Source organism: Cebus imitator, unplaced genomic scaffold, assembly GCF_001604975.1.
Source record: "Cebus imitator isolate Cc_AM_T3 unplaced genomic scaffold, Cebus_imitator-1.0 Scaffold380, whole genome shotgun sequence".
In the NCBI taxonomy this organism is placed as follows: domain Eukaryota; kingdom Metazoa; phylum Chordata; class Mammalia; order Primates; family Cebidae; genus Cebus; species Cebus imitator.
Window position 1 is genome coordinate 1,666,353 of NW_016107695.1, and position 10,343 is coordinate 1,676,695.

Below are 10,343 nucleotides of genomic sequence, written 5' to 3' on the forward strand. Positions count from 1 at the left end.
CCCCTCCACACAGCCCCCTCCACCCAGCCCCCTCCACCCAGCCCCTCCACACAGCCCCTTCACACAGTGCCCTCCACACAGGCCCTTCCCCACAGCCTCCTCCTGCGTCCCGGACACCTGGAGGGCACGGTAGAGCTGGACGCAGAAGGCCAGGCTGGGAGGGGCTCCTTCCCGGAGAGAAAGCAGCAGAGAGCCGGGCCTTGGGAGGTCCAGGAGGCCAACCCTCCCTATTGCACAGATTAAGTTCAAAGGTCTTTTAGGCCATACAGCTATTTTCCAGGAAAATGGACACCGACCAGTAGGGACAGGGATGTTTTCTAAGAAGGAGGGCTGGGGACAGGACTGGGGGTGGCCTCAAATGGACAGGGGCTGTGTTGGGGGAGCGGTCTTGTGGCCCCCAGGTGGCATAAGGCAGGCAGGAGGGGGAGGGGCACAGGGCAAAGCCCCCAATCCCTGTCTTGCCCTGTTAGTGGGGAAGAAAAGAAACCCACCTGGCCCTGGCCCTGAAGACCCCCTAGGAGCAGGCCAAGGACTGCCGGCTATCACAGCCTCTCATGACCCCAGCCAGGGTGGCCAGTCCTGCGGCCGGGGCCAGGTCAGAGGTCAAGCTGGCAGGTCCAGACTCGTGAGAACCGCCCAGAGGGCTTGCTCAGGCTGGGTTTCTGGGTCCCCACCAAGTCCGCTGGGACTCGGAACTTGCACTTCCGCCGCCTCCCCCCTCAGCTGCCCCCGGAATCTGGGTCTGCTGGGTGGGGTGTGAGAGTCAGTAGATCCTGTTCCTGGGGACAGCTGGTCTGGAGGGTGACAGGGTGGCCCTGGGCAGGTGGGGCTGGTTCCTCTGGCCTGTGTTGAAGCATTCCCCCCTCTGGGCCCCGGCCGTCAGCCCAGCCTCCCTGATAGAAATGGAGAATTCCAGGCAGAGCTGGTTCTTCCTCCCAGAGAGCCTGCTTCAGCCACGGTGACCAGGACCTGAGAAGCTCTGCTCTCGGGCTGAGCCCTAGGCAGGAGGAGGCCAAGGTCTCTGGGCTCCCACAGGAGAGGGGGCGTCCAGTCCAGCGCCAGCTCGTCGAGGTCGTGGACTGTGTGGTCCACATGCAGGGGACATGTGCCAGAACCACCAGGAATGCTGAGCTCTGGGACCCTGCCAATGCGCTCACAAAGTTCTGTCATCTTGTAAAACTCGCGGAAGACTTGGTCATCCGTATTTGGGGCTGGCGGCCCCTTCCACTGGGTCCGTCATAACACTCCTTTCACCTCGAGGGTCCCTGAGGAGCTGGGGGTGTGTGGGGCCCCCAGAGGGGAGGCTGAGCTGGACACGCACTTGGCTCCATCTGCTGGGAGCCGTTTCGGGGTTCCCAGTCACAGCGTCTCTGCCTGCAGGAGCAGCAGGGAGTCCCGGGACAGGATGGCCAGGGCCAGAGGTCACATGGCGAGGCAGACACGTCCTCCCAGCCTGGGAGGTGTGGGGACGGCAGCGGGAGAAAATGCTGCTCCTGCTGCCCGGCCCACGCCCACGATCGTCCTCACCACGGCGGGCTGTGATGGGGGGCGGGTGGGGGAGGCCTTCCAGGAGCTGGGGTTAGAAACAAATCTGGGCAGCCCTGCAGGAGGAAGCGGGCATTCCACAAAGGCGTGAACCGGCCACCACGAAATGGGGAAATGCCATCGGTCAATTGCTTATTCATCAAAGGTGCTTCGTGAATAAAACACTGTCACTGAATATTGTGTTGTGTTTTCCAGCTTTTTAAGCTTTGTGATGATTTTTTAATGTTTCTGTTTATATTCATCTTCATTCTTTAGAATTTGTCATCTGATCTTTTTTCCTGTGAAGGAAGGCTTTCCATCACCATCTAACCATGGAAGTTTCAGGCCCCAGAACTGAGTCTGGGGTGGGGGCTCTGATCTCGGAGCCTTAGGTGACACAGCGGCTGCCGCTCCCTGCTCACGCCCCCCTGGCTACAGATGAGGCCCCCTGGCTAAGGATGAGTCCCCCTGGCCACCAGGGACAGGCTGGGGCTCCCTCCCGGATTGCCGCCAGCCCATGCCTGGTTCTCTCTTTTTTTTTTTTTTTTTTTTTTTTTGTGTGGGTTTTTTTTTTTTTTTTTTTTTTTTTTTTTTTGGGATATGTGTGTGAGTTTGTATGTGCATGACAAACGAAATGACCATAAAATTCCTAGGGAAAGGATAAAGAAAAATATGTATTTATCTATTATTTTTACTATTATATTTCATATGGAAATATTGAAAATGTGTTTGCATAAAATCTTCAATATGCCCTTTTTATAAGGCCTGATCAAAATTGATCTTTGCTAAATATGGAACTAATAAGTTTGGTTAAAGATAAAACCAAATTTATGGCTTTTATCGAATATTATTTTTAAATGTTAAAGTCTTAAGTTTATAATAATTTTTTTTTTTTGAAAAGCAAGATCATGTGAGATACTCTGTTCTTACTAGATCTCAACTGTGTGGTTTCTTTTTTTTTAATAAAAATAAAAAATAAAGTTTATTTCCTCTTAGATCCTTATATTGTGCAGCCTTTTTTACTCCAAAATTGCTCCCATCGTTTCCAAAATAGACATATATTCTTTTTTTAAAAAAAGAAAGAGAAAGAACATGCCTGGTTCTCCAGCAACCACAAGGAGGCAGTGTTCTTCCTGAGTCCCCTCCTGGCTCCGCCCTGGCGTCTGTGCTCCGGTGACCAGCCCAGCCTCCGCTGGCAGGGGTGTGGCTCTCCCCGTGTGGCCACTGCTGCTGTCACAAACCAAAGCACGCAGCAGGAACTGGATGTCCCCATCACCAAGTGGGGACCTGTTCGCTGTACCCTCTGTTGTCTGTCCCTGGACATCAGGGCCACTGTCCTCTGCCCATGCCCTGGGCGTCCACGGGGTTGGGGCAGCTACAGGGCCTGGCGCAGTGGGAGAAGAGAGGAAGAAGCACCTCCCCAGAGCAAGACGCAGGGGTGCGCCCTGTGGATTTGCGGGCCAGGCTCCCTCCTGAGCGGACATGGGAACACGTAACAATAGGAACAGGCTGCCGAGCATGGGGTGGCCTCCCCTGGGGTGGATGCAGGAGGTGGGCGTGCCTCAGGAGCCTCTGCGATGCTCTTTATGGCCAGGCATGGCGGCTCACACCTGTAATCCCAACACTTTGGGAAGCCAAGGCAGGCGGACCCCTTGAGGCCAGGAGTTTGGGACCAGCCTGAGCAACCTGGCAAAGCCCCATCTCTACAAAAAATAAAGAAATAAAATTAGCCAGGCATGGTGGCACCTGTGGTCCCAACTCCTAGGGAGGTGGAGATGGGAGGATGGCCTGAGCCTGGGAGGTCGAGGCTGCCATGAGCTGAGATCCCGCCGCTGCACCGCAGCCTGAGTGACACAGTGAGACCATCTCAAAAGAAACCAAAGCGCTCTTTGTTCTCTGGGGAAGGGGCTGCCCAGCAGAAGGTGGTGGAAGGCATGAGGCCCTGCGGCCCTGACCTGCAGAGTGGGCGTGCCTGCCTGTAGACTGGGCGCTGGTCTGGGAGGTGGCACTGCCCCGCATGGTGGCAGGCGTGTGAAGCAAGGCATCCAGCCAGGTCCAGGCCGCCTCCCCACAGCCTCTCCGTGTGTCTGGCTTCTCACTGTGATGCCCGGGGGCGGGTGCCCTTGGCTCCTGAGAGGTGGCAGGCCAGCCCCAGCTCCAGCCCCATTGTGTCCACGGCATGTCCACGGCGTGTCCACAGTGTGGTGTCCTTGTTCTGGTTGCTGCAACAGCTCCCCTGAGACTGCGTGGCCTCACTCCACCCACTGCTCACGGTTCTGGAGGCTCGAAGTCCAAGATCAAGGTGCTGGCCAGTTCAGTTCCTGGTCAGGGCCCCTCCCTGGCCGCTGCGTAGTCTCAGGGTGGAAGGGGTCCCCCTTACAAAGGCACTGACCCCACCGGGAAGGTCCACCCCCACAGCCTCCCCAGCTCCCACAGGCCCCACCTCGTGACACCTCAGCCTTGCTCATGAGGATTCCGACACAGACCTCGGGGGACGAGCTCAGCCCACCGTGTGTCACGGTGCTGGGACAGATGTCCAGCTCATCTGTCTTCATCCCAGTCTTAGGAGCTTCAAGACAGAAGCCTTGGGCATTTACTGCAGTTTCCTTGGTGCCAAAACAAGACCTGGGTACAGGGTACCAATAAATGGACACAGAAGAGGTGCAAGAGTGAGGGAGAGGCCGGGTGGAGAGGCTGGGGGCAAGAGTGAGGGAGAGGCCGGGTGGAGAGGCTGGGGGCAAGAGTCAGGGAGAGGCCGGGTGGAGAGGCTGGGGGCAAGAGTCAGGGAGAGGCCGGGTGGAGAGGCTGGGGGCAAGAGTCAGGGAGAGGCCGGGTGGAGAGGCTGGGGGCAAGAGTCAGGGAGAGGCCGGGTGGAGAGGCTGGGGGCAAGAGTCAGGGAGAGGCCAGGGTAAGTGCTCCCCCTCAGTGGGCAGTGCTGTCTCACTCTGGCTGTGCCAGCTGTTCACCAAGGGTAAGCCAGAGTCCAGCTGGCTGTGATGGAGCTGAAGCCCTTGCAGAGGGCCAGCTGGCATCTGGCCACACCCACCCGCCTGCACTGTTCTGGCCCCCACCCATCCCGGGTTCTTGGGGAGGAAAGTGGCTGAAACTCCAGAGTGCCCAGCACTGCAGGGAAACAGATGTAAAATGTCCCTGGGTTTTGGCCAAGCTCCAGCAAGTAGGGGGAAGGTCCAGGGAGCTATGAGACCCCCAGGGCGTCGGTCACTGGGTCCTGCCCACCGGGCCAACAGCTCTCTGGCCTCCCATAGCAACACCCCGGGGTCAAGATCCCACCGCCTCTGTCTCCACAAATGAGGTGTCTTCATGTTTGCTAACCAAGCACAGGCAGCGCGGATTACCAGTTCCCAGGCCCAGGGCCTCAGCCATGCGGGGCTGCCAGGCGGGCACTGCACTGAGGAGGCCGCGGCTGCCCTGGCCACACGAGGGCCCCAGCTTGCCCTCCCTGCCTTCCTCCTGCCTCCTCCCACCGCTGCTCTTTCCCGGAGTGTCAGGGCTGGGTTGTTCCCCAGGTGAGATTCGGAGATAAGCCTGGTCCCAGGCAGTCCTGAGAGTGTCCAGGGCCACAGGCCGTGCTGTGCAGATGCCCCCGCCACACCCAGGGGGCTGTTCCTGGTTACCGGGGAGCATGGGCAGCCTGCGGAGGAAAGGGCTCACAAGAAAGCTCCGGGACAGCCAGCGATCCCAGCATATCCCGCCCCCTCCTACCTCATGCTGAGGCTGACCAGGGTGGGACCCTTGGCGCAGGAACCCCCGGCAAATACCAGCAGGCCCGGGGCTGGTGTCTGGGACGCTGCAGGACGCAGCGCGCGTCCCTCGCAGGGTGATTATGGTACAGAACACATGGTCCCGCACGGCCGGACACTTCAACACCCCCCAATGCCACTGTTTCAGAGGCCGCCCCTAAGGGAGGCACCCCCAGGACCCCGAGATGGGGCCAGGCCCCCGTCGTTCCACTCTAAGAGACCCCTGTGGCAGCCCCCACACCCTGGGTGGCTGCGGGACCTTCGCTCCCTCTCGTCTGGGCTGTGCTCCCCAGTGGCCTCCACATGCCACCTAAACCCCGGCTGAGTGTTTCTTCCCACAGATCACTGGCAAATGTCTTCACAGCCAGTGGCCTCTGACCCCTGCAAGCGAAGAGGGCAGGGTGTTTCATTCTAGCCTTGCAGCGTCCCCCGGATGAAACCACATTTGGAGCTGCCCCAGCCCTGGGGCCTGGGCTCCTTCCGTTCCTCCTCTCCTCTCCTGAGCCTGCCCGTGTCACAGGTTCTGTGGCCAAGGGGCCTGAGGGAGGTAAGGGGTGGGTGATATCCAGGTTCACGGTTCCCCTCCAGGCATGCCCTGTCCGGCTGTGAATCCCACAGACACGTCAGCCCTGGGAACACAAACCTCAGAGTCAGGCGCTCACCCCATAAGGCAGCTCTCACGCACAAACAATTGTGCCCTAGGTCAGCGCCCAGGAGGCCTGGCTGTGTGCCATTTGCAGAAGCCGCGAGTGTGTTTGGAGACACATTTCTCTGTGGCACTGGGACTACCCTCCAAAGGTCCACTTTTGTGAGAGAAGCAACTGTGCCACAAGGGAAAGGCGGACGCTCCTTCCCACCCGCCCACAGCACTGCGTCGGTGAGCTCGTCGGTAAGCACGCCGCCTTCCACTGCCCCAGCGTCCTTGCCTTTCAGTGGGTTGATCCTGAACACCTTCAAGGGCCTGAGCCAGGAGGAAGCAGCTCATGAATGGGAAGATACTCACCCCAGAGCAGAGCTTTTAGTTGACAGAACATCTGTGAGTTCTAGTCACTGACTAGTTTTGGTTTTTTCTGTGTGTTTCCTGGGTCTTTCCCTCCCGTTCTCTTCTTAGGACCAGCACATCTGTACCACGGTGGTGGCCATCTAAATCATGGCCAGCAATGGGGTGAGTGCCTGGAGCCCCACACCCTGGAGGCTGGGCTGGTTTGTAGCAGGTGTGTGGTCTGAGCTCTGGCACTCTGGGTGTGGCTGAGTGGACCAGGCTGAAGACTGGACCCAGCCTTCCTTCTAGGAAATGTGGAGTTGGGATTGAGAGGGGACAGAGCCTGGGAAGCGAGGGCTCAGCTGCACGCCCTGTGATGGCGCAGAGGGGCCCAGTCTGCAGCGTGGGGGTGTCAGGGTGGCATGTGGTGGGGTCCGGTGTCTGCGGCCAAGCACCGCTCCCGCCCACTGCCCCAACTCCGAGTCTCTGCACACATGCCCTGCTTCCGGCCGTGGCACCCGCAGGTTCCTGAGTCACTCCCACCTCTGCCATCCGACACGTCTTCACGATGCGGGGCACGTCTCAGGGGCCCCACCGTGGGCCCCAGGCGGCTGTGACGTGAAGCGCCCATCCAACCTCTACAAAGGCAGCTTGGCCATTGCAACGCCAGCCTCACTCAGAGAGGAACTTCATCAGACGCATGAAGAGGGCTTGGTGAGTGTCACACGGCTCAGCCAGGCTTCCCTTAGGTCACGGCATGGCAGCCGCTTGGGCCCTTCCAGGTCAGGAGGAGGAGGACCTCGGGACCTGGCAGCGGTTCTCAGCGCTGCTGTTCAGTGTGGGTTCCTCGGAGAGGCTTCCATCTCACCAGGGCGGCCGCCTCTCTTGTGTGCCTACATGTCTCTACTGTTAAAGGAACTTCATGCCTCGTGAGCAGGTGAGGGGCTTCCTGAGGAGGAGGCGTCTGCCTGCATAAGGGCCAACCCAAAAAAGAAGGTTGATTTATTTTGGGTACTGAGGGAGCCTCTCAGAACCCGTGGGATCTTTCAGGTCGTCACAATGATGAGGGGACACAAGTGGTATTGAGCAGACAGGCACCAAGGACACCAGGTCCCCCGCCGGGCACAGGACTCGCCCACAAGGCAAATGCTGTCCCAAGGGCCACGTGGCTTTAGCCCCCACCAGACGTTGACAGGTGGAAATCCTGCATTCAGTGGTCCAGGCCTGAACCCTCATTCTGCTCTCCATGAAATCACAAAGAATTACTTCTGCAGCTTTACATACATCACGTGTCAGAAATGCAACAGTGGAACAGCTAACACTTTGTGACGTTACTGAGAGGTTTTCACCATTTACAAAGTTATATCACATTGCTATGCCGCTCGTGACATGCGAGTCACAAGTGTGACGCTTCCGTGTCCGTCTGCTGTTTGTAGCAGCCACATTTGTGGAGATTTTACATGCACATGTCTGCACACACGCAGATACAGCCACTTGACCCTGATTTCTAAATTGTTGAATATACATAAATTGAATATTGTCTTCCTTCTTATACCCAAACTCATTTATTTCACTGTGTGTGCAGGTATAGCTGTTTTGAAAGTTTTACAAATTGAAATATACATATGTATATATACACAGAGAAAAAAAAATTCCCTTCATTTCTCCAGTGTAGTTTTATTTTATTTATTTATTTATTTATTTGAGACTGAGTCTCCCTCTATCACCCGGGCTAGCGTGCAGTGGCACAATCTCAGCTCACTGCAACCTCCACCTTCCGAGGTCAAGCAGTTCTCCTGCCTCAGCCTCCTGAGTAGCTGGGATTACAGGTGCCAGCACACCTGGCTAATGTTTGTATTTTCAGTAGAGACAGGGTTTCACCTTCTTGGCCAGGCTAGTCTCAAACTCTTGGCCTCGAGTGATCCGCCTGCCTCGGCCCCCCAAAGTGCTGGGATTACAGGTGTGAGCCACCACGCCTGGCCTATTCCTCCGTTATGTTATAGTTACATCATTATACTGATTATTTTTTTTTAAAGTGTGCTCTGTCTGGTAGATTATATAATCCATGTGTAATTTCACTTCAGGATAATCAAGGGATCCTTAAAAATCATTGTTAGGAAATGAAGGCGTTTGTCCATGGGGCTTGGCACGGGGCTGGGGCTGCTCACCTGTGGCCCCCACGCTTGCAGCCAGCCTGTGCCGAGGGCGCTGTCAGTCAGCAGGAAACACACACCGATTCTGAAGACTCACTGTGACAAAGACTCTACAATATCTCATCCATGTCTTCATATTGATTTCACATTGATTACACGTTGAAATGATCATATTTTTGATATATGAGATTAAATCTGATCCACCTGCTGCTGAGTTTATCTGCCACCCACGGGTCCACGGATGTGTCATCTGCTTACTGATTCATCTATCATCTCCCACCTCGCTACCCGATTATATTAAAAGCCATGAGTTGAAGCTGGTGCCTCTGCTGTCAGCCCCGCTGTTTGCCTTAGCCCGTTCCTGGCCGGGCAATCTCTGTCTTCAGTGCATGACACCCATACACCTGGTCCCCTGGTCCCCACCCCCAATGGGACAGAATGCTCCACCCTTGGAAAAGGAGTATGGGGCTGTTAGCACACTGGGCTCTGAGCAGCCCCCACCTGTCCCCACGCCTTGCTCTGGGCTTCCAGGAAGGGACAGGTTTCCTGCCCTTTTGCCCCTCAAGAGCAAGGCCACGGCAGCTCACGCTCCTCACCTGAGCCACACATGGGCACGGGTTTGCTTGGTTTGTGATAACTACTAGGAAAGACGTTTTCCCTCCCTCTCCCATCGGGAGGAGAGAGTCAAAAAACATTTTCCTGGCATTGAAACCATCTGTGCTATGAAAGCCACCAGCTGTGACTTCTCTCCAAAACCTGCTTCCCAGCCTCCTTCTCAGAGCCAGAGCGATTGCTGATAGGAAGTGGAGTGTTATTCTCAGGCTGTACCTGTGGCCCCCCCATTCCTCCACACATGCGTTCCTCCTGAGACCCTACTCTTGTCCCCACCGGGGCCGAGAGGGCACATCTGTCACTGTGGGCCCAGTGGAGATGGGGCAGTCCCAGCGGCCATCCCTCCAGCAGAGGAAGCGGTGGGCAGCTGTCTTCACCTCCATCCCCCTGTGAGGCGGAGAGGGTCCCCATGGCGGCAGCCCAGCCCCAAGGCAGGCAAGCCACAGGCCAGTCCCCATAGCTGTTCCGTGTCTCCTTTATGGCTGAGATCCCTCCGGTCTCCCCTGGCCTTGCAGAGGGGGAAGCTGGGCTTCAGAGGCCAAGCAAACCATCAGGAGACACAGAACAGGGAGGTGGTGGAGCCACCAGGGAAGCCAGAGTCCTCCTGGCCCCAGAGCCTCTGCTGGGAATCCTGGGGCCTTGCCTCGTTTGTGTCAAATGAGACGACAGGTGTGAGGCTGGCCCCCGACATCCCTCCCTCCCTGCCACAGCTCCTCATGCCGACTGTGGCAAACAACCAAAAACAGTGGTGAAGAAAGAGGGGGCGGGGGAGGGGGAAGAAAAGTTTCCAACTCCAGGAGGCAGAGGCGGCAGCTCTGAGTGAGGCCAGGTAGCTCTGGGGCCATACATGCCCAGCAGCGCCTCCCCAGAGGTCACAGGGGGGTCCACATGGGGCCCAGGCTGACCAGCGCCACCAGGAAGGAGGAGCCCCCACTGTGAGGCGCTCCCACCCCTGCCCTCCTGCCGATGTCATTTCTGCCGCCTACCGCCTTTCCCAAGGCAGGACCTTTGGGGCCTGGGGCGGCCTCTGGGAAGAGTCCAACGAGGACAGTGAGTGCCTGCCGTGACCCCTCCTGGCCGCACGCTGCAAGGAGCTTCTCTGTGAACCTGCCCCGCCCGCCGGTCTCCCATCTGTGAACCTGCCCCGCCCACTGCTGTCCCATCTGTGAACCTGCCCCGCCCACTGCTCTCCCATCTGTGAACCTGCCCTGCCCACTGGTCTCTGTCTGTGAACCTGCCTCGCCCACTGGTCTCCCATCTGTGAACCTGCCTCGCCCACTGGTCTCCCATCTGTGAACCTGCCCCGCCCAC